Genomic DNA, 25,153 nt, shown 5'->3' with positions numbered 1-25,153 from the left:
TTAAAAGAACAAAATATTATGCTAAATTAACATTAAAAAAAAACACTACTGCATTAAATAAAACACTACTGCTTTGTTGTTGAAATTATGGCCATTTTTATTTATTTTAGTGTGCATTTTCTTCATTGCAATCAAAATAGTCTCCAAGTATGAAATTAATGTACCCTTAAATTGTAGTTCCAGCTAAACTTTACCACTGCTAATTAAAAATGTTCCTTTCTAAGCTTTAGCAAATTAGCCTAACAATTGAACTGTTATATAAAAGGGAAATTAGGTGCAGATCTAAATACATTAATCTGGGAGAAAGTAAATGGATTTACTTTCAAATTAACCGTACACTGGATTATGTTGTAATAATTGAGTGTGGGATTTGGACCAAGAGATTTGGTTCAATGTTGGATTTGGCTCTAATCCACATCTGTTATGATATTCACATGATGACTCAGAATAATGTGCTTAATAATTTAGTTAATATGGGTTGACAGAACACATAAAAATCAAATAGTTCACAAAATATACTAAGCCACAAAAGAAGTAGCCAGGTTACAATTGACAAAGCTTACTAGTTCCTAATGTCATGCTTGTTTATCAGTGTATGTAGTTGGGAGTTACCTTTTTATATTAAAAGGATTACACTGGGAAACCTGCCCATCCCCTTTTATTCATCCCAAACTAAGGCTTTAAATGGCTTTGTTCTTTCTTCAAAAATTGGAAGTGTGCTGATGAGTAACAGCTTAAATCAGCAGTGTGATGCTCTCAATATAAAACAAATTAATCTTTTCATTTAATACCGTTTTTATTTTTGTTTAAATGCCATCTTGTGTGGTGTAGTATTTAAAATGCTAGTCTGGGAGCCAGGAATTTATCTTCTAATCCCCCACCCCAGCAACCATGGAAGGTCATGAGGGATGGTGGGCCAATCAGTTTCTCTTAGAGCAAGAGCAGATTTGTAGAGTTTAACTTGTTGGGCCAGGTTCAAGTTGAAGTTGAAGTTCACTCTTAGCATAAAAGTTCACTGTGTGATTTTTGGTGAAGCATGTTCTTATAGCCAATCATGGAAAGAAACTGGACCTAAGAATACTGTCTTGAATTTGCAAAAGAAAGGCTATATAGAAATGTAATAAATTCTTACAAAATAACTTTGTTCAGGATCCTAAACTTACAATATGAGAGCTACCTGTAGTTTGGTATAGTGGTTAAAGGTATCAGGCTAAAACAGGGAGACTGTGAGTTCTAGTCACATTTTAGGCATTAAGCCAGTTGGGTGATCTTGGGCCAGTCACTCGTTTTCGGCTGTAAGGAGGAGACAAGAGCAAACCACTTCAGAAAAAAAGTTGCCAAGAAAACTGTGGGGTCTGGTCAAGGCAGTCACAAGCAGACAATAATGACTTGTGGGCATAAAAACAAAGCAAAATTACTTCATGGTATAATAAAAAATAATATAGTACACATACATAAAATATAAGCAGCGAATGGATCAGTTTAAAAGATTCATTGAAATCTACCAATTTAAAATATTAAAAGTCCCAGGGAAAGTTTCTCTCTATTAAGAAACATATTTCTGTGCTACCACACACAATGGAGAGGGGGTGGGGATATATTTTTGCAGCTTAATCTTTAGTCCTATTCAAAGATTGCTTTTCAATTTATCATAATTGCATATCTAACAAAGGCCGGTAAACCATAAGCAGAAACCAATTGTGGCTTTTGAGCAACTCATGTTTTCAATCTCGTTATTTTTTTTTTAATGGGTCCTTGAATTACGTTGTGGCATTTTAGAGCATCTCTTTTCCCTTCCCTGAATGACTTCCTTTTCATTTGCTCCTTTTATGTTTTTAATCTGGTCCTTTAACAGCACTGGGTTCGCCAATCCTGACATGAAATGCTATGTTAAAAGCATACACACATACACAGACATATACACAGACATAAGCACACAGACATATCCACCATCAAATGAATCCTGTTCCAGCTAATCACTCAAAGTCGTAACTCAGATTTATATCTTCCAAAACCTGTAATAAAAACCAATCTATATTGAATACAGGAGATGCCTCCTAAGAATCAGAACATTTAAATGATGGAATAATCCACATTCTTCTCAAGACTATCTTGTGATATTTCCATACCTCCCCTCCCCCTTGTATTTTTATTATTAGTTGGAAGGTAATGATAAATGGCAAGGGGAAAAAGGATGCATGCTTATTTCAAATGAGAACGGATTGATTTTATTTGTATGGCTGCCAGGTCACAACCTAAAGAAATTTACTTAACTCCAAGGTTAACTAGATAAGCCTGAGACTTATTGGGTCATCTTTTGCTGCATAAAAGTAGTGTAATCTGATGTGACATTAAATTTGGGGCTGACCATATTTTTTTGCCTCTATGCTGGAGGGTCCCACGATCGTCTAAGAAGAGAATGTATCATAAATAGAAAAATAATTGTAGTGGCAACTGTACTTCAATCACAAGTCCATATTTATTTATCTAAACAGATAAACAGAATGACCATGGGGGGTACAAAAAACAACAACAACAGTGGGAGTGGGAGCAATCTCTGACTTCCTATTGGTTTCCCCACTGACTTTGCTTGTGAGAAGCCGGCAGGGAGTGTTGGAAATCATGATCACATGACCGTGTGGATGCTACAACCGCCTCTGAACATTGTGAAAATTTCATTTCCAGGGGAATAATGGGTCCTGGACTTTTTAAACATTCTTTACATTAGCAAATTCTGATTCAAAATTGTTGTGGTGCAATGCACTTTTTGGGTTAACTTGAGGGTACAAACAGACAAATATGAGTTTTTGTAATACATAGATACAGCATTAATGCTGCATCCCGAGCTGCTATTCTCCTAGTCGTTTTACTCATTTTCCTCTGTATGCAATAAAAAGGGGTATAATATTGGTTCAGAGTGAGAGGTACAATATACAATATCCCATTCTATTGTTACTGTTACATCTACTTTGGCTTCAGCTACCCTGTCTAGCATTCAATAGTTTGGAAAGGGTTTATTTTCCCAGGACAGAAATTTCCAACCATTTTCAGCCATGAACGTATCTAGAATTCAAAACATGTTATAAACGCTCTCACAAAATGGCTGCTAAAGGGAATACCACAAGTCACAACACAGCAATATACCCATAAACAAACACATGAGAACAATTCCTGTGCCTCCCTAATTTGCATTTATCTATCCCCCCCCCACACCCCCACTAGGCAAGTAGGAAATTTTCCAAACAAAGCTCTGCAATGCAGCTAATCTTCATTTTTATTTTTCAAGAAGATATATCTGATCCAAAAATATTCTTAGAAAAAACAGTAATGCTTGAGCTACAGTGTGTCCGAATCCAAATGATTGCTTTTATTATGAAAATATTTATATTAAAGAAAATCAGGTAAAACAGGGAGCCTAGTCCCGAGGAAGATAGCTGGGGGGACACGGGCATCACACTGAAGATTCAAGGCCTAGAATTTGAGTGTCAGCTGGTAAACAGATGGGAAACATACCTGGATCCATTAATTCTATTTTACCTGTAAGGTTATTAATAGAATCTTGCAAGTTTGCAAGTACAAACTTCCCACTGGCACTTTTAATCGGAAAGGGACAACTCACCGTGGCCACTTGGACACCGCCACCTGGCTGTGGGATACCTCATCCTGGGCAATTCGCTGAGGGGACAACTCGTCCCAGTCAACTTGCTGCAAACCTCGGCTTTTCAGTCTGGTTTCCAAAGGCAGCCTGGTTTAAGGGAGGCAAAAGTTCCTGCCAGCCTGCAATCTTTCTCTGAAGGCTTCCCACCCTCACTATCTAGCACCCCCCCAACCAAACAAGAAAGATAGGCTAAACAGGAGTCATTGTTACACATACACACACATCCCATTCCAAACTTGGGAACTTTTGTCTACATTCAAGCTGGCAAGCTGCCAATTGCGCACGTGGGGAGAAGAATCTCCCCTTCACTCACATGCACACATCCCTACCCATAGATCCCTTTTAACTGCTTGATCCTCTAGGAAGGGTCCTTCCTAAATTTCTTTTTCTGACCATTAAGCCGCTGGAGGTGCCTGACTCTCTTCTATGATTGTTTCTTAGGCAGCATCTCTTCCCCTCATTCCCCAAGGCCATCCACGCATTCCATTACATTGGGATATTTCTGTGGCTGAAAGCAGACTTCCAAATGGTTACCACAAGAATAAGAGAAGATATACTTTGGTGTGGTATGTTGACGGTATTTTTAGTCTATAGAGTTACCATTATGGAACTAATCCAACAAGTGCTTTTTTAAGCCGTTCCTTTCAAGAAAACATCTACTGTTGAATTCATATTGCTCTCCCCTGTGATTGAGGGTTCTTCCAAGTATAGCTTTCATTGTGGCATCATCCTGACTCATTTGTAGGGGTTTGCATTGTGACATAAACATTTACAAGGCATATGCTTTCATTTAGAACCTTTATGTGTTCACACACGGCTTCTTCTATATTTTAATCAATATACTATAGCTTTTGACTCGTAGCACTATAGCTCTTCTCTCTGGAAGCTTTCTGTGCCCTTGAGCTTATAACACACACAAAGCAGGTTGTATATGGGGTGCATAATAGCAATAGCACTTAGAATTATATACCGCTTTACAGTGCTTTACAGCCCTCTCTAAGCGGTTTACAGAGTCAGCCTATTGCCCCCAACAATCTGGGCCCTCATTTTACCCACCTTGGAAGGATGGAAGGCTGAGTCAACCTTGAGCCTGGTGAGATTCGAACTGCCAAATTGCAGGCAGCCCGCAGGCAGCAGAAGTAGCCTGCAGTACTACACTCTAACCACTGCGCCACAGCAGTGATATAGACTAGAAGTCTTAACCTTGGCTGAGAGCAAGACATTCTAAAAATTCCAAGTCAGGAATGTTACAGTTTATTTATTTATTTATTTATTTATTTATTTATTTATTTATTTTTTATTTATTTTTTATTGGTTCGATTTATATGCCGCCCTTCTCCGGAGACTCAGGGTGGCTTACAATGCGTTAAGCAATAGCCTTCATACTTTTGTATATACCTGCTTAGTAGGGCTTTTGGGGGCCCCCTAAGCGGTGTTCTTTTTTATACAAAGTCAGCTTATTGCCCCCACAATCCAGGTCCTCATTTTACCTACCTTGAAAGGATGGAAGGCTGAGTCAACCTTGAGCCTGGTGAGATTTGAACTTGCAGTAATTGCAGGCAGCTGGTGCTATTTAACAGCACTGCTGCGCCATCAAGGCTTGTTATTTTTTGTAATAAATAATTTTTCAATTATTTTTGTAATCTTTGGATGTTCTTATTCTATGCATTTGCCCTATTTTCACCTGACAATGTTAAACTTCCCTCTGCAAAGCTATGGAAACAGTTGGGATTTGGTGCTGAGCTAGGTCAACTCACTGTGGCCAACCTGCCACAGCCAACTTGCCACAGCCAATTCACCGTAGGACAACTTGCCATGGCCAACTTTCTGCAGTACAATTTGTCTCAGAACAAGAGTTACACTAATATTGAAGAAATGGTGAAATATAATCATTAAAGGATGCCAAAGGAGAGACACAATGAATTGGGAGTGACAAAAATTAAAATAATTTAAAATAATTAAATTGAATTGTTGAATTGTTCCACGGCGAATTATTCCGTGGAGGGTTGGCCATGGTGAATTGTCTTGTGGCAAATTGACCATAGTGAGTTGGCTGTGGCGAGTTGTCCCATTCCGAGGTCAACTAAAGGCAGGTGAGAAGGAATTATGACTATCTGAGTCTGGAAAGGAAACAGATCAGGGGCAGCGTAGTAGCAGGTTGCTTTCACTGCTTCAGTATTCCGAAAAAAGACCTACAGCTTGGCAGCTCTAGCAGGAGCCATAAGCTTTATATTGGACTGCAAAATCCAGCTGGTAACTTGTCTTGAGGTCAAGAATAGATCCCTATCCAGCTGGAGCAGCAGTGTGTAATTTTACTGATCCTGTTTGTTGTGAATTTTTTTCTGATCCTGTTTGTTGCTCTAAATCTGTTTGCTACCAGAGAGACATTGTTATCTTAGAAGCTTCATTTTTATATGTTTCGTATTGCATTATTTGTGGTTGTTACCATCTCTTTTTCTCTCTGTTTTTACTTCTGTGTACTGGAAGTGTTTTTTATGAGAATTCCAGTCATTCCAACAGTGTGTGATGTGTTTTCCAAATATAACAAGTTGGTGGGACCTACAGTGAACCAAAGAAATATGTTGTCTGTGTTTGCTGCTGAAGAGATTTTCCTAACATTTTTATTTAAAGGTGGTGGTTTGGAGATGGACAACCACTAACACCAAGGAGACTCATTCTCCTCCCCCAACAAGGTGCATCAAATTAAAAATAATGGGTGATGTTTTTGAGCAAACCTGATTTCAAACGAAGTTACATCAACTGTAAATTTTAGAAATATTCAAATCAAAATTATTACACTGTTTAAAGTCATACTGGTTTTAGTGGCTCTATGTGATTATACATATCCCTTGGTTTAGTTCAATAAGCAATATTATTTATTAGACATCAAACATAGGCTTAAGATACCTAAGATGATATCACAAATCTATGTCATAAAAGGAGAATGGACGAGATGGAGAGTTCAGCATTTGCAGGAGGAGACAACTCCATTGGAAAAGTTTGGGGACAGGTAAATATATATATATGTGTTTTTCTTTTAGCCAGGTTTTTCCCACGTAACCAAGATTTTTCTGCAGCCCTAGCTCAGTGGAGTCACATCCACTCGATTCTGGGCTTTTTTCTTCAGGCAGCCAGCAGGCCCTATGCTGCCTGGTGAGAGACTTATATAGATCTATTTCTGGCTCGTTAGCCATCATCAGTAAGTCACACCCACATCTCATGTATCCTCCCTGTAAAGGTACAATATCTATTTTCTTACTCTTCGTAGGATTTATGTGTGTTTTTCTTTTAGCCAGATTTTTCCTACGTAACCAAGATTTTTCTGCAGCTAACGAGCCAGAAATAGATCTATATAAGTCTCTCACCAGGCAGCATAGGGCATATATATATATATATATATATATATATATATATATATATATATATATATATATATATATGCATATTCTTTCTAGCCAGGTTTTACCTACGTAAACTAAGTTGTTCTGCAGCCCTGGTTGTGTGAAATCTCATTCACAAGCTTCTGGGCTTTTTTTCTGTTGACAAACTGCAACTCTGTGTTGCTCTCTGGGAGACTCAGATAGCTATTTCTGCCTTTTAAGAATATGCACATAAAAGCCTACGAAAAAGAAAAAGATGTATATATATATATATATATATATATATATATATATATATATATATATATATAATTTGTGTGTGTAAAATATATTATATATAAGATACATATGTAATTTTTATTATCAACTCTGAGCTGTTGGGGTGGGGGGATAGAGAGAGAGAGAGAGAGAGAGAGAGAGAGAGAGAAAGAGAGACCAACTAGCCAACTGTGCCAGGGAGCAAAGAGATGGGGGTGTTCCATTACATAGCAGCAGCAGCTGCTGCAAATGTTTTGGCATATCTTTATTTGCTCACTCTTGGAGAGGAGAGTTTTTCTCCTTTTCTCTTCCTTCTTGCCCAGCTTTGCCAATACCGCGTACCTACAAGGAGCTGCAGGCTTCCCAAAGTACTAAAAACTCTGATCTCACTTCATCTCAGGCAGAATCTGCCCCTGCCTGCTGCGATCACCGCTGTGCACTCTGCCCACCTGCTCACTTGCCCACCCACCTGCCTGCCTCTCATCACTCGCCCATTCGCCCTCTGGCTCTCCATTTGGGTGCCCACAGCGGGTTGTCCCCGCAGTGAATTGCCCATGTTGAATTGTCCTGCAATGGTTTGGCAGCAGAGAGTTGGCAGATGCAATTTAGCAGTGTCGGGGGGGGGGGGGGGGCACCCCCAGCTGGCCACGCAGAGTTGTCCCATTCCTATATTACATTGCAACCTAAATGCATATAGAAATAAATTATGTTACTCCCTTTTATTAACTACTGAATTATTGCCTCCTGGCATATTATATCTTTTGGCCTACTTGATCAAAATCTGCCTATTCTTAAAGAGACATTTTTGCATTGAAGTTAAGTCGAAAGATGGCAAACATGTTGGCCAGTGTCAATTCCTTCAATGCCTATATAATCATATATTTGATGATTAATCAGTGGTGCTGAAACTTGGAGGGCAAATTAATTTTAGATTTAACCTTTAGCCCAAAGACTTTTCTAAGTCCACACTGAACAATAACATCACTGTTGACATTTGAGAACCAATGCAAAACACTATACTGTTGCCTCTATTTTGAGAAGCAATGCAAAACGCGAACAAAATCAATTACAAATTCAACCATGTAAATGTGGTATATGGCTTAGTACACTGACCATTTTTTTAGGTCTGCAATGCCGATATAATGGAAATTTTAAAATTTATAATGGACATTTCAGTTTCAAAATCACTACATGCAAATTAAACTGAATGATTACCTTGGGGAGAGGAGATTAAGGTTTTCAAATAACAAGACGATTGTCATATAGAAGAGTTGTTCCCTGTTGTTTCAGGTAACACAGCTGAAACTAATGGGTGAAAAATATCTGGGAGGCAAATTTTGGCTAAACATTAGAAGAAACTTCCTAACAGCAACAACTGTTTGGCAGTGGAACAGCTGCAAGTATCTCTTTTAAGGCAGGAGAATTTGTGTCCCTTTAGATATTGCAAACACTACTTATGTTGGAGTTACTGGGAAGAACACACTGATCAAAGATCAGGGGTGAGGAATCTCTAGTCCTCCAAATGTTGCTGAAAATCAACTCCCAGAATCCCCATCTTTCCTGAGCCACAGTGAAAGTTCTAACAGCTACACAGTTCAACAAGATTTGAAGAGTGAAATATTCCTTATCTCAGTTTCAGAAGACTTCCAGGGTCCCTTCCAAATTCTATGATGCATTACTTTGGGCATCCCAAAGATGCTTTTTCAAAACGCAACTGGACTGTCTGTGTTTCTTCTCTTGAAGACGTTTCACTTTTCATCCAAGATGACTGAATGATGGGGAATGGAAAGATTTATATTCCTTGCAGTCATCTGGTTGTTAGCACTCTGAAAGTCGTTGAGTCCCTCCCCCTATATTTTCAAAGTCCACATTCTGGACAGAGAGGACCACCAGTTTGAAAGAGGAATAAAAGAGGCCACCTATGTTAAAATTGAGCAGCCCCCTCTCAACGGGCGGGGGGGGGGAGGGATACCACACCACCTATCTCCTTTTTTACAACAAAGTCCTTTCAGCAGTTCCAAGAAGGTTCCACACCCATTTGCACTCTGATTCAGATGACCCTGAGGGCACACATGGGGCCTCAAGGACTCTCAGACAGCTAATGACCAACCTTCAAAGTGCTAACAACCAGAAGACTGCAAGGAATATAAATCTTCCATTCCCCATCATTCAGTCAGAGCTGAGGATGCTTCTTGGATGAGAAGCGAAATATGAAGAGAAAAAACAAAGTAAGTCCAGTTGCCCTTTGAAAAAACACCTTTGGGACAATCATGACCTAGATGATTGATCCAGAGAAGCGGTCCGAAGAATACCCATGCTTTCTTGAGAACCAAGAACAAAAATCATTGTCTTATCCTCTGGTCTCATTTCACACATTTTTGATGTGAGTATCTCAAACAAATAAACAAACCAACCTAGCTTTGCTGCAATTTTCATTATGTACCCAGAACTGGAAATAAACCAGCTCAGCTATTCAATACCATTGATGTCATAGGAACACTAAAACCTTTTTTTTTAAAGTGATGCAGAATCCTTGTGTGGGAGTGCCCCTTATTGGTGACCATTTAGTGGTCAGATATAGAGAGAACACGCTTAGCTATTTATTTATACTTCATATTTCTTAATCTTATGTATACCTTCTTGTGTATGAGGATCTACCTGGCAACGTTTGCTTCTTTTTTAGGGAGCCTCATTCCACTTTTTATCATCAAGATGCCCTCCTGGCATGTTGGACTGCAGCTCCCATCTTCTCCATCCAGGAAGTCAGTTGACTAACAGAAGATGGTGGTAAATATGGTCTATTACATTAGAAGGCACCACGTTTTGGAAAGCTACCTTATGCTGCTCTTTAAAAGCCCTACAGTGTTAAAGCCAACTCAATTTCCAACAAGGTCACTTTCACTTTTGTTATGTGGTTTCAGCTTGTGGGTTCTGCCGTGTCCTAAATACATTCCTGGACTCTGAGACAACCAAAAGAGGAGACAGCGAATCCATCCCAGACTCAAGACCACCAGCAAGAGGAGACAGGACTCTGCAGGAGAGGGGAGTGGAACAAAGTCCATTTGCTTTTACCACAGACAAGATCAATAAAGCTGGCCTGACTACAGACTCTCCTGGAACATGACCTTTTTTTGTCAGTTTAGTGTTAGGCTTACTCATACAGGCTCCGTGCCACAATTTTGGCAGAGCTGCTTAATTTGCAGTTAGTGGCTGTTGTCAGCTCAGGATTCTATAGAAACATTCTTCTCCTATACTCCCAAAATCTCACAAGTTTGGGGGGTTTTTTTAGTCAAACGTGACCTGTTGAAGCAGACTGGTGATTCTTATTGGTTTTGCAACATAAGCAGAAGGTACTCAGATCATCATAGGCAAGACTGTGGAACTGGAGAAGGAGTGAAACTGGCTTTGGAGAAGTCGATTAGTTTATGGTGACTTCCTGGCAAAGTAACAAGTAAGGGAAAGCTGTCTTTGTTTCTGAAAGGATAAGCAAAAATTAAGAAAGGCACTGCAAGAGCCTTGAGTATTTAAAGAAAAAAAAAAGGTTCAGCTATGCCCAAAGGGCATGAATTTCACCTCTGTTGCTTCCTGGAGCTCAAAGAATCAAGAATATATTTGCCTGCATCTTTACAGATAATAATCTTTGGGATGCAGTGGCTCAGTGGCTAAGACACTAAGCTTGTCAATGGAAAGGTCGGCAGTTCAGCAGTTTGAATCCCTAGTGCCACATAATGGGGTGAGCTCCCGTTACTTGTCCCAGCTTCTGCCAACCTAGCAGTTCGAAAGCACATAAAAAATGCAAGTAGAAAAATAGGGACCACCTTGGTGGGAAGGTAACAGCATTCCATGCGCCTTTGGCGTTTAGTCATGCTGGCCACACGACCACGGAGACGTCTTTGGACAATGCTGGCTCTTCAGCTTTGAAACAGACATAAGCACTGCCCCCTAGAGTCGGGAATGACTAGCACATATGTGCGAGGGGAACCTTTACCTTTACCTTACAGATAAAATGGTTGAAGCCTGAATTCTTTTAGGAAAGGAAGTCTATAGGGATGAGAGTTGGAGTGGGCACAAGCAATTCACAGCTTGCTTACCAACCAACATTCAACTTCTTGGTTTAGCAAGGATCCTTCAGAGAAGAAATGTACTGACCCAGAAAATGAGCTTGCAATTTTTGTCAAAATTGGGTTTCCCAACTTACACATTACATATAATGATATTAACTGATATCATCTTCTAGGACATTACCACACAGAGAGAAGCACGATAAATAGCCAAAATGCATTATGATTTCCTGTTGTAAGTATGAATTGTATATCAGGTTTGTACTAAACTACCTCCCTTGCTGTTGTGCAACAGTGAAGAACAAATTGGAAGCTGTGGCTTTTGGTTTTAGTTGCCCAGATTTTTTCCATACGATATGAACTTTAAACAAGACAGTGAAAACTAACTACCGGTAAATGCCAGATGTGGTTTCGAATTCAGATTTGTTTTGAAACTGTGTTTTAAATAAACCATAACATTTTAAATTTAGATGTCACTAGGAACTATGGTTAGTTAAAATATATAAACTCTGCCACTTTTAGATCAAAACAGTTTCCTGGTATCTCTGGACTAAACCAGTAAAGTAGGATGCCTGTTTTGGCCAAAATATCACACAAGAATTTCAGAGAGGAACACTGGGATTTTGTTCACAACGATAGGTATCAAGAACATACTATAGTTGGAGGATTTGTTCTTACAGTGCTATGAAAATATTATCTGGAAAGGACCTGAGTACTTTAAAACAAAACCTATAATATTATCTAATGGGAGATGCCAATGATCACAAGCTAGTCATATAGAATGGAAAATGGTAAGTAGGAAGATTCTCTCCTAACCACATGACCCAACAGAGAAAGACGGGATCCTTTCTAAACTCCCTTCTTGTTTTTGCAATCTTTGGGGGCCCCTTTGTCTATGTCACCAAATCTCATTGTTGTAATTGCCAGAAACCAGAAAGGCAATTTCCCATTATTTTAGACTTCACACACTGTGAAATACAAAGAAGGCACCAAACCACAGCATGTATGTGATACTACCCTGTTCACTGTGTGCATACCCCACTCAGCCTCATCATCTCCCCACTGCATGGGACCCACAGACAGACAATTAATCCCAGGTCTTGATCAGAGAAACTAAAACAAACCTATCTATCAACAAAGCTAGTACAGGTAGTCCTTGACTTCAAACAGTTTGTTTAGTGACTGTTCAAAGTTACAACAGCACTGAAAAGGGTGACTTATGACTGTTTTTCACACAACTGTTGTAGCATCCCCATGGACACAGGATCAAAATGCAAACACTTGTCAACTGGCTCATAGTTATGGCGGTTGTAAAGTCCCAGGGTCATGTGATCACCTTTTGTGACCTTCTGACAACAAAGTCAATGGGGAGCTGGATTAGTTTAACATTCGTGTTACTAACTTAACAACTGCAGTGATTCACTGAACAACTGTGGCAAGAAAGGTCGTAACCAGTGGTGGGATTCAGCCAGTTCGCACCACTTCGGGAGAACCGGTTGTTAACTTTCTGAGCAGTTTGGTGAACTGGTCGTTGGAAGAAATCATTAGGGCAGAGAACCGGTTGTTAAATTATTTGAATCCCACCACTGGTCGTAACATGGGGGAAAACTCATTTAGCAACTGCCTCTTACAGCTCCTGCTTTAATATTTTTGTCATATATTAATCAGTATTCAACTGGGGGGGGATAATATGTGTATATGTGATAAGAGTTTTTTCAACGCACTTTTAAAATGTGCAATGTTTGTTTTGTATTTTTTATCTGTTTTTTTTTTAATTAAAAAAAAGAAGTTTTGTATTTGTACCTTGTATCTTAACTTTATTTTAATAAATAAGATAAAAAATAGAATTAAAAAAATAAAAATGTTGGAGAACCAATGTTTGAAAAACGGGCAGTTGTGCATACTGTATATCAGTAGGTGACCTTCCATTCAAAATACAGCGGTGGCTCCAGAGCCAGTGTTCTGATCCCTCTTGCAGGGAAAACAATGGTACATAATGGGGACAGCATTCAGCAAATGGACATGAGGGTTTGGTCCCATAGAAGATCAGCTAGGCCAGTTGAAGCCACGAATAAAATCCATGTCACTCCAAGGCTCCTCTCCATGTGTTCCAGATAGTTCAAATAGGGTATTTACACATGGCCAGAGAAAACACTACTTTTTCAATGGAAAATTTAAACCCAACTTTTGGCTGCCCCAGCAGTGCACTGGTAGTGATCTGTAGGCATTCCATAAGGCTCCCATCCCCAAATGTTCATTTATTTAATGCAACAGATCCTGTTATTACTATATTCTTGTTGTTACATGCAGCCCAACACTGTCCCACTTCACAGATATATTATGACTCTCAATCAAAGATTCTGCAGGTCCTAGTCACGAAACCGGATATTCAGTCATTTGTATCTGCATGTGATTAAAAATTAATATATGTTTATGTTGCTTGTGTAATGTCAGATTTCCCAAATCCACACAGATTAAGACATATTTTGCTTTCGAATGTGTATCAACTGTTTCACTAATTCTTTAATTAAATTATTTAGCTTAATTTTACTTGGCAGATTGGCCACGGTATATAGATGCGATCTTCGACTTACGACCACAATTGAGCCCAAACATTTCTGTTGCTAAGCAAGGCAGTTGTTACGTGAGTTTTGCCCCACTTTACAACCTTTCTTGCCACAGTTGTTAAGTGAATTACTGCAGTTGTTAAGTTAGTAATATAGCTGTTAAGTAAATCTGGCTTCCTCATTGACTCTGTTTATCAGAAGGTGATCACATGACTCTGGGACTTTGCAACCACCATAAATATGAGCCAGTTGCCACGGATTCAAGTTTTGATCACATGAACCTGGGGATGCTGCAACGCTTGGAAGTGTGAAAAACGGCCTTGAGTCACTTTTTCCAGTGCTGTTGTAACTTCGAATGGTCACTAAATGAACTGTTGTAAGTCGAGGACCACCTGTACTTGAGGGAGGCATCCTACAAAACCTTAGTGGCGAAGGTAGAAACCATATGGTGCCTTCCCAATAATTCAGAGGTGGTATTCAGCAGATTCTGACCATTTCTGGAGAACCGGTGGCGGAAATTTTGAGTAGTTCAGAGAACCGGTAACTACCACTTCTGACTGGCCCCGCCCCCATCTATTCTCTGCCTCCTGAGTCCCATCTGATCGGGAGGAAATGTGGATCTTGCAGTATCCTTCCCCTGGAGTGGGGTGGGAATGGAGATTTTATAGTAGCCTTCCCCTGCCATGCCCGCCATGCCACGCCCACCAAGCCATGCCACGCCCACCAAGCAACACCCACAGAACCGGTAGTAAACATTTTTGAATCCCACCACTGCAATAATTGTAATAATCAAGCAATCATGGGCAAAAGAATTTTACTGAATATAATGGAATTTAGCGATGAGAATCCATGTACAAGCTAAATGTTTATAAAATAAATCCAGATCTGCTAATTATAGTCCCTGCAAACTGCAATCCAAGACAGGACATGTCATACTGCTTAATGATATAAACACACTCTGATAATAATGTCTTACTATCAGTAGAACATAAATTTTCATTGCGGCAACGTTGCTACTTTAAGTACATTAACCTGATATTGCTATTGAATTCTATTAATAAAACCAAAGGTACGGTTTCTGATTTGAGTGCGTGTTTATGACTTACATATCTTAATTTGTATCCCACACAAATGTCATAATGACATTCAGATCTGCAACTGAGTAATAAAGTATTACACTTCAGGGAAATAATGTAAAAGCTTTTACGATTTCAGGTAAATTTGTTTTGATTCTGGAAGCAAAGGGGTGACATATCCTGGATGAAAAACTCACCACAGGAAAATAGGCCTGATTTAAATTTTTCTCAAATCTAGATTAAGAGGACATCTTGACTCAGCCATTTAGTTGATCCCAGAGATGGGATTAGCCATCTAATCCCATCTCTGGGATTAGAAGGAGCAATTCTGACACCAGGAGATGCATTTTCCTCTCATGATTGGTTAGATGGTTTTGCAAGCTGCCCAGAGTTATCCTGTGGTAAGAAGGGCAGCCAATAAATTAAATAAATAAATGTATATATGTTGGAATGGGGAAAGCATGGCAAGCATCTAGAGTACTCCCAAATGGAGGTTTTTTGTTTTTTTTGTTTTAAATCAAGCAGTCACCCTGTTTCATTCAAGGAATGTTACAGAGATTCCATATGTTGTCTTCCATTTTATTCCTCCCATGTGTTCTTATGATATTTTTCTCTTCACATTAAAAAAAATCTATTATGGAGGAAAAGATGAAACAGGACTCAGTTTTGTTCAAGAGGCACCATTAGGCTCCATCGTCAGGAGGTACTCCTTTTGGCTATTGTCTATAATAGGAATCATAACAAGCAATACAACTGCTATAAGAAATGGGTACAGCGTTAAAGTAAGCATTTGGTAAATGTTTCCAACACAGAGCAAACTGGCTTTTCCAACCTATGTGATTTGGTTTTTTCTTGTACCAGAAAAACACTATGTATGAAACAGAGAAGGAGCTATTTGTTTCAAAATGGGTAACCAGCTAGTTCTCTGTTCATTAGCGTCACTTTCTTCTCCAATCAATAAATATAACTGATAAATCATCATATTGTCTTGGATATCAATGGGAGTTGTAATTCAACATTATCTGAAAGTGTCAGAGCCTCCCTCTAGCTCTGTCTCAAAGAAACCTGTACATGGATATCTCCCATCCAACCACATATACACAAACTAAAAATCTTTGTACCTATTGAAAAACTACTCCAAGATGGGAGAATATTAGTGGTGGTTTTCCATTTTCCCAAGAAAGGGTTGTTGTTGGATATAGCATCAGGAAAAGTATCTCAAACCAAGGCTGGAACATTTGATCTCTTGTGTTTTATCTCCAGAATTTTAGCATATTAGTCAGGCTAAATTTTGTAACTCAAGGATATCCTTTAAATTTGTCTGAACATTGCTGTTAAACCTAGACGCAGTACCTAGCCACAGATTACCACAAATTAATCATATTGTGTAAAAACTTTACATCTGATTCAGCCGTTCAGTTTATTCAAATTATTTGGAAAAGCTGTTGAAATATTTTGCCCTATTTTCAAATCTGCTTCCAAAAATCAAATCGCCAGCCCTTTTTGGGCCATGCAAAGTAGCCAGCCCCATTTTAATTTAATGCTGGGCTTCTCAGAGTTTGATAAATACATTTGTGTGACACTCCTTTCCTAAAAAATAATTAAATAATTACTAAAATTCAAAATAAAAGTAATGATTAAAACTGGGATGGGGTGGAGATTTTTGATAGAGGGCTAGAACCAGGGGTTTAGCCATTTCTCAATGGAGAGAAAGAGAGACAAGAGTGGGAGAAAGAGATAGATGAGAGGGAGAGAGAGATGGGGGAGAGAGAGATGAGAGAGAAAGAGAGGGAGAGGGGGAGAGAGAGATGAGCGAAAGAGAGACAGAGAGATAAGAGGGAGAAATGAGAGATGAGAGAGAGAAAGAGAGGGAGAAAGAGACAGGGAGAAAGAGAGATGAGAGGGAGAGAGATGAGAGAGAGAGAGTGAAAGAGAGATAGAGATAAAGGAGAGATGAGGGAGATAAAGAGAAAGAGGGAGAGGGAGAGGGAGAAAGAGAGAAAGAGAGAGAGAGAGAGAAACCTGGGTAGGTGTGGCTGGGGGGAATCATGTGACTGGGTGGGAGTGAGTGACATCGAGTTGGCCACGCCCACCCAGGTTTTGTGGCTCCCGGTGTTTTCTTTTCTGTGAGAAATGGATCCAAATGGCTCTTTGAGTGTTTAAGGTTGCAGACCCCTGCTTTACACAAACAATGGAAGCATATTTTGCTAGCGCTCTGCTTTGCCTATACAATCTGATCAGCTTAAAAAATTGTAAGCACCAAAAGTTCTGCAAAGCCCCTTTCCCCGGAGTTTCATAATTTGAGAATCCATCATGTAATGTGTTATGTGAATTCAAAAAGTGGGTTGAGTAAGCTGCAAATTAACCATGGACAGACATTTACCACATAACCATTCTCTGCCTATACCTAATTCAGATCGCCAGGTGCTCCCTGTTTCTGATTATACCAAAACCCACACAGGCACAAAAAGAAAAATGGAAAGTATGGGTAAAAATCCAGGCTTACTGAAAAAAGGATCATACATTTGTTAGAATTCATTAGGTTTCATTCATCTCTATTGGTCAACTCAAACTAGGATTCTGTTGATTTTCACCTAAAACTTTTCAGTCTGGCCTTAATTGCTTCCCAGTGACTATAAGACACCACTTCTCAGATGATTATCACACATTTCTGGCGAGAATAGCATTTTGCAGTACGGGATATTGGGAAACAGAAAACATGGCAGAAAAGTCAGACCGCAAATTTCTCATATCTGTCTTGCTAAAAGAATAATAGCCTTCAAAAACAGTAGAGGCTTTTTTGTTTAATCTGCATATATTGAGAGTAATTCAAACTTGTATTATTGCGTCAACCCTAATTCTACAGCCATTAACTTGCTCTACAATCTACAACAATTATTGTTGATTTTTTTTTTTTTAAAAAAATTAAGAACTATATGGAAAATTGTGTTGAATTCTCACAAACCAAAGAGCTGAAAACAAAATACAATAGTGGTCATCTGGTTTCACATCCTGTTGACTCATGTTTGGTCTGTAACCCTGAGCTAAGAAAGCCACATATTCAGCTTGGAACAGTTAGTATCTTTGCTTTTTGGGAAATTCCTTGGAATCTTTGAGCTGGGATATTCACTAGAAAAGATCAAAGGAAGGCATAGAGAGAAGAGGGTGTGGGATGAACACAATAGAATCACACCTGCATTTTGACTTTTGACCTTCTAAATAGCCTTGAGCTTTCTACCTCGAGAAATCAAAAGAAAGGCAAATATGAAGATGCACCAAAGAAAGGAGCGGGGTAACTCTTAGTTGCTGCTCATTAGAAGTTGGGAATACTATTACCCCTGATTTGGCCCAGAATTCAACAAAAATCAGAACACCAGATACAACACCCCATTCTTAAGAGGCCCGTAAAGGGGGTGTGCATAAGCACCCCAGCGTGCCTACCGTCCCTGTCTTACTGTCCCCATTTATTTGTACTCATTCCTTGTTCATGTCCATGTTTATACTTATACATGATCGACAAATTAAATAAATAAAATAAATAAATTAAGCTACTTTGCACCTTACAATCATTATATAACTATGAGCACGGGTGGGTTCTACTTACCTCCGCTACCGGTTCGCAATGGGAGCGTGCGCGCTTCTGCACATGTGCAGAAGCTTCTGTGCATGCACAGATAGATCATAATGACGTCTGGGCGGGTGGGCAAAGCCTCCCGCCGCCATTACTACCAGTTTGCAAGAACCGGACCGGACCGGGAGCAACCCACCACTGACTATAAGGATCTTGTGTTCTATCTTCTTTACTGGAAGTTTTATATTATTAGTATTTTTGAATACCATATCACAACTGATAATTCTCTTCTATCAAAAATTTGCTGTGGAGTATGTATTCTGGGGGCAGTGAGGGGTTATTTTTTAAAAAAGGTATTTCTAGGACCCATGTTGAGGCAATTATGCTGTGTTGTCCCATTCTAATTTTGTAGGTTGAGCAGGTCCATCAAACTAGAAAGACGGTTATGAGATCTATCCAGCTGTTTGTTTATTACAATTTCTAGAAAGCAGACCTGATAAAAAGCAATCCAAAGAGTCTTTGATTTGATTCCTGGTATCTCACCCAACACCTGGAAAAATCTAAGCCTGAAATTTGGAAGAAATGCTACTCAGTGGTGGGTTTCAAATTTTTTTACCAGCGGTTCTGTGGGTGTGGCTTGGTGGGTGTGACATGGCTTGGTGGGCGTGGCTTAGCGGGCTTGGCAGGGGAAGGATACTGTAAAATCTCCATTCCCACCCCATTCTAGGGGAAGGATATTGTAAAATTCTCATTTCCTCCCGATCAGCTGGGACTTGGAAGGCAGAGAATAGATGGGGGTGGGGCCAGTCAGAATTTTTACTACCAGTTCTCCAAACTATTCAAAATTTCGGCTACCGGTTCTCCAGAACTGGTCAGAACCTGCTGAAACCCACTCAGATGCTGCTACTTGGGAACAAGACCTCTAGGTTAGACGCCAAAGACAGAAGTATCTGGGAGGGGAGAGGGGGAAAGTGTCAAAAAAAGTCAAGATGGTATCTATGCCATCAAAAACCAGTCCCCCTTTTAGGTACATTGAGTGTCTGGCACACATAAAAAGGGGTGAGGTTTTGATTACATGGCCACCATACTACCTTAACTTTTTTTTTCCTCCTCTCATCTCATCTTGTGGACATATTGCCTCAGCTCTAAAGTCAAGACCAGCTACTGAATTCTCTTGACCAAAAACACAAGTCCATAAATCCCATTTAGATAGATAGATTTTTAAAAGTCAGAATGCCGCTGTATAATGAAAGATGGAAGGAGCTGATCGTGGTTTGTGCAGAAAAGCAAAAAGCATAAAGAGTGTGCCTAAAGAGATGATTCTCAAATGGGGGGGGGGGGGCGCAGTTTATGTAGCACACAATTATTTAATGTGTGGCCCTTCAGATTTTATTGATTTCCACTTCCTATCAATCCTAGCTGGCATTGGCTATAGTTAGGCCTATTCAGGGACCTCATGAACAGCCAATAAGGCTTAAACTGACTTAGGTAGAACAAATTACCCACAGCAAAAGTCCTGTAAAACTGCTCCCTTGGGACCCATATAATGAAAATTTCTCTCTTTCTCTCTCTCTCTCTCTCTCTCTCTCTCTCTCTCTCTCTCTCTCTCTCTCACACACACACACACACACACACACACACACACACACACAGAGGGAGGGAGGGAAGGAGGGAGGGAGGGAGGGAGGGAGGGAGGGAGAGAGAGAGAGAGAGAGAGAGAGAGAGAGAGAGAGAGAGAGAGAGAGAAATTTCTCAATAGGTAGAAAGTTAGAAATTCTGCCTAAATACTTCCCAGCCACTTCAATTTTCTTTTGTAGAGACATATATAATCTCATGACAAATGCTTCTCCATGAAATATCTCTTCATGTCAGACACTAGGACAGAGTTCCCCAAAGCAGTCAATATCGACCCCTAAAGGTCAGTGGGATTATCCAAGGAGCTGATAAATGACTAGGGGTAAAACCCGATGACAAGTAAATATCTGTGGGTCAATAGGTGGTCCCTAAATGATGGAAGGTCAGTTGGGGTCAGTTAATCTTTTGGGATATCTGTAGAGCTCCATGTTAGACCTTAGTCCTGAAGGTGAAGTGATAGTGACAAGATGACCATCCAACCTTGGGCTATGTTACCCAAAGTGGGATGGTCAGCCATCATCAAGCGTAGCCTTGAATTGGTCACAACGTATAATGTCATGTGATGGCATTGCTTTGTGATGGCAATTCAAGCACTCCCCACTGCCAAACAAATTCCACTGATTATTAGGTGAGGACCAACCCCAATCCAAGTGATTGCTCATACCCATGTTAGAACTGGTCGCTCTGGAAAGAGAACCACTCTAAAACAATAGCCTCCACTCTCAGGCCTTGTGGCTGGTGGATATCAGGGTTCATGACAGCAAAAGCCACCAGGAAGTCTAGCAAGACAGTCCCCTATGCATCCCAATACAGTGGTACCTTGGTTCTCAAGTGCTTTGAAATTCAATGTATTTGGTACTCAATGTATTTTAACATGAAAAATTTGTCCTGGTACTCATTGTTTGTTTAGTACTCAATGCACAAATTAAAACTTCTTGATGTCAACTGTCTTGTGATTCACTATATTATTCCTTATGGGAAAAATTTGTTTGGTACTCATTGTTTTTGGTTCTCATCACACCTCCTGGAACCAATTAACAATGAGTACCAAGATACCACTCTACTGTCAAAAGTCAATAACAACAGCGACTAATATTGTTTCAGATATAAACCCAGGTCTGAATCTTGACTTATTTTAAGTCATTTTGAGTCTAGTTAATGTTTCATTTAGGTCTCTTTGTAACCATCTGCCCTAAAAGAGAAGATTTATACTAGTCAACAATTATCTAAAATAGCTGGATTGACTGAAGGAATCTTGAGAAGGGGGACATAGTTACTAACACTTCTTTTTAAGTAAGAGGCACTGCTTTTATTACTGAAGGATGCATTTTCCACTACTCACACTTAGTTTTTTGTCACTTCCCTGGTCACTTTCACCAACCAGGTAGGGCAGAAATCTTATCCATAGGTTGCAGAGCTAATAGCACATAGGAACCTGCATGCTTCCTCAGTTGCAGATAATTCCAAAAGACAAAGCTTCTGGCATTTCAGGTGCATTTACCCAGTCAGGGTCCAACTCCAGTAACATTCTAGAATTTTAATGCTCTTAAAAAATCCTGAAATCCCTGATCAAGAGGCAAAGCTCTAAGAACAGAAAATTGGCTGCATTCAAGTGATTTTTTTTTTTTTTTTGGCCTTGACTCTCTCAAGGAACTCTATCAAGTTTTTGTGGGACCATATCACTTCTACATCTTAATCTGCTGGAGTTAAGTTAAGGAGTTCCCATGGATCAGTAATTAGAGTGAGGCTGCTCGGGAACAACCCCATCAAGAGACACCACTGATATCTTATTGTAGAAGATGACCAGATACTTAATGTAATTGTCAGCCGGGACTTCCAGAAGCTCCCCAAGTATTCCTTAGAAGTCAGCAGGTCCTTTCACTGTATACAAGACCAATCCATTAGGTCCTTCCTCTGTGTAGAGGTTCATTAGTGTCAGTTAACTCCTTTAAAAAAAGAGAGGTTAAGAGGAACATCAGGAGTATTTTTTCTTGTCCCAGAAGAATTTTTTTCCTATCTTAGTTTCTTAACCCCAACGCCGTTGCCTGCCATTTATTAGCTGGGCAACTTGAAGGGTAGCTAAATCTACCACTCTAAGCTTCAATCTAAACTTGTCCTACTGTTCCCAATTCCATCTTAAGGAGAGTGGGGTGTCTTTGTTTGGTTTTTTTGATGGTTTCAAGTCAATCTTGACTCCTTAGGGATGACTGGACAAGACCCTGCAGTCTTCTTGGAAACCTTTTCAAAAGTGGTTTGGCATTACCTGCTTTTTTTTTTTTAAATTTGATTTATATGCCACGCTTCTCCGGAGACTCAGGGAGGCTTACAATGCGTTAAGCAGTAGTCTTCATATTTTTGTATATTTATACAAAGTCAGCTTATTGCCCCCACAAACTGGGTCCTCAATTTACCTACCTTAGAAAGGATGGAAGGCTGAGTCAACCTTGAGCCTGGTGAGATTCGAACTTACAGTAATTGCAGACAACTGGGGTTAATCACAATGATATCAGTCTGCTGAACTACCAGGCCCACCTGCTACCCAAAGCTGAGAGATAGTAACCAGGCCCAAGTCACCCAGCTGGTTTTGTACTGGTTTTGTACTAGAACTCAAAGTCTCCTAGTTTCTAGTCTGATGCCTTAATCACTGCACCAAAGTGACTGCTTAGTTTTCTTGCCATTAGGTGGTATCTCATGGGAAGTAAAATAAAGCCAAGAGACTCCATTAATCTCTTTCCTCAGCCCACAATAAATAAGTAAAGACAAAACTATTAGTCAGCTTTGATACTATGACAGAAAAGGGATTGGTAATGGAACAGCACAGTTTATGGTGGCATGCTTTCCTGCTGTTCCAAGGATTGGTGGAAACACTTTAATTTGGCCATTTGGAAGAGCACAAAAGAGATGATCTAGCAGCCTTTCACTTGTGTTGTGAGTTGTGAGGAGTTTGGGCATAGAGGGGAGAAACCCACAATTAATTAACCTACTTTCCTGAAGTTTGTATGCTACTGATATGTTCTAAGGCAGTGTTTCTCAACCTTGTAGCTTGAAGATGGGTGGACTTCAATTCCCAGAATCCCCCAGCCAGCGTTGCTGGCTGGGGGATTCTGGGAGTTGAAGTCCACCCATCTTCAAGCTACCAAGGTTGAGAAACACTGTTCTAAGGTATATCCAGAATTCATCAGATTGTGTATGGCAAAGTTAACTCAAAGAGGAGATAACCTTTAAACCAGGGGTGAAATCCAAAACTTTTCCCTACCAGTTCTGTGGGTGTGGCAGGGGAAGGATATTGCAAAATCTCCATTCCCACCCCACTCCAGGGGAAGGATACTGCAAAATCTCCATTCCCTCCCCTCCTGGGAGAAGGATATTGCAAAATCTCCATTCCCACCCCACTCTCGGGCCAGCCAGAGGTGGTATTTGCCAGTTCTCCGAACTACTCAAAATTTCCACTACCGGTTCTCCAGAACCTGTTAGAACCTGCTGGATTTCACCCCTGCTTTAAACATAACCTCTAGAAAAGGGTTTCTTTCATGGTGCTGCTCTTTCACTTCTTTTTCCAAAGCATAACTCTTTCACAACTACCTCTTTCCCCTTTCCTCATTATCTATTTGCTTTCCCTTTTGCTTGGAAGACTGGCTAAAGATGATTACAGATAAATATTAATTCTAGATGAGTAATTATTACTCACCTATATGCACTTTCTCCTCCACATTTTTCCCTCTGTCCCACCCTCACTTTGCAACACAGCAGCAGCAGGCCAGGTTCCCAAGACCATATTTTCTGCCAATACCCAATTTGTTTCCTTCTCCATGCCAAATGTATTCCCTTGGGAAGTAATCTTAGGAAATTCAGTGGTCTTTACTTCTTGGTAAACATGTTAAGGATTTCAACTTTCACTGATCAACATCCCATGAGGGATGAGAGATTAAAAATAATGGCTAAGTAAGCCTTCTCAACAAATTAAAGAACATTTCTCTCCCTCTCCCTCCCACCCCCCAAAGAAATTCAGTTGCTGTAGTCTATGAATCTAGACCACAGTATATAAAAGATGAGAGCAAATTTATTACAGAAAGTTACTGGCAAGAAATCATAGACTTTTTCGAAGAGACTCAAACAGAGGAACAGAAGCTATCAATCAGAAATGCTTCTCCTGCAGCTAAAGTTGTATTAATTATAAACTGACAGCCTGTTTTATAAACTAAAAAACGGTTTCCATTATGCAAGTATAGAAGTAAATCAAACACCAATTTCAATCTCGTACATTTGAGCTGGGAATCTCTGCTCATTTTTTGTTGTAGCTCCAGCTTTCAACTGCTGTGGCTTCTATTCAGGGGTAAAATCCAGCAGGTTTTGACAGGTTCTGGAGAACCAGTAGCGGAAATTTTGAGCAGTTCGGAGAACCAGTAGCGGAAATTTTGATTAGTTCGGAGAATCAGCAAATAACACCTCAGGCTGGCCCCAGAGTGGGAGATTTTGCAATATCCTTCCCCCAGGAGTGGGGAGGGAATGGGGATTTTGCAATATCCTTCCCCTGCCATGCCCACCAAGCCACGCCCACCAAGCCACACCATGCCCACCAAGCCACGCCCACAGAACCGGTAGTAAAAAAAATTGGATTTCACCACTGCTTCTATTGATATTTCCATGTGATATGGGCCCTTAGTAGGAAAAACCCGATTGTCAATGCAGCTTCTTAGGAAATGTATGTTATCAGGTTCTTTCATAACACGCCCATCTAAGTGAAGGCAAGTAGTAGGTAATTCTACCCGATCTCAGAAGGCTAACCAAAGTTAAATAGTGGCTGCAAGGGGAAATATTTTATACAGGATATACATTATATATATATATATATATATATATATATATATATATATATATATATATATATATATATAATATATATATACATATACACACACACACACACACACTTTACACAACTAGGAG

General features: G+C 39.8%; 2 protein-coding genes across 3 annotated transcripts in view; both read right to left on the bottom strand.

Annotated features, from left to right (window-relative positions):
- SP7 (Sp7 transcription factor) overlaps window positions 1–25,153 on the bottom strand; it is a 62,003-nt gene that overhangs the window by 12,882 nt on the left and 23,968 nt on the right. Inside the window, exon 1 of one of the 2 annotated variants that reach the window (XM_034412185.3) lies at window positions 3,620–4,124. The exons of the other annotated variant lie outside the window; for it this stretch is intronic. The gene's annotated coding sequence lies outside the window, so the exon portion shown is untranslated. Of the gene's footprint in view, window positions 1–3,619; window positions 4,125–25,153 lie in introns of those variants that run through there. 2 annotated transcript variants of the gene reach the window in all.
- The window catches only part of AAAS (aladin WD repeat nucleoporin), a 106,736-nt gene that overhangs the window by 70,957 nt on the left and 10,626 nt on the right, over window positions 1–25,153 (bottom strand). The gene's annotated exons all lie outside the window — the stretch shown is intronic.

Source organism: Pantherophis guttatus, chromosome 2, assembly GCF_059756535.1.
Source record: "Pantherophis guttatus breed Tessera chromosome 2, ASM5975653v1, whole genome shotgun sequence".
Taxonomy (NCBI): domain Eukaryota; kingdom Metazoa; phylum Chordata; class Lepidosauria; order Squamata; family Colubridae; genus Pantherophis; species Pantherophis guttatus.
The sequence above is the reverse complement of the archived record's forward strand: the minus strand, read 5'-3'. Positions and strand labels throughout refer to the sequence as shown.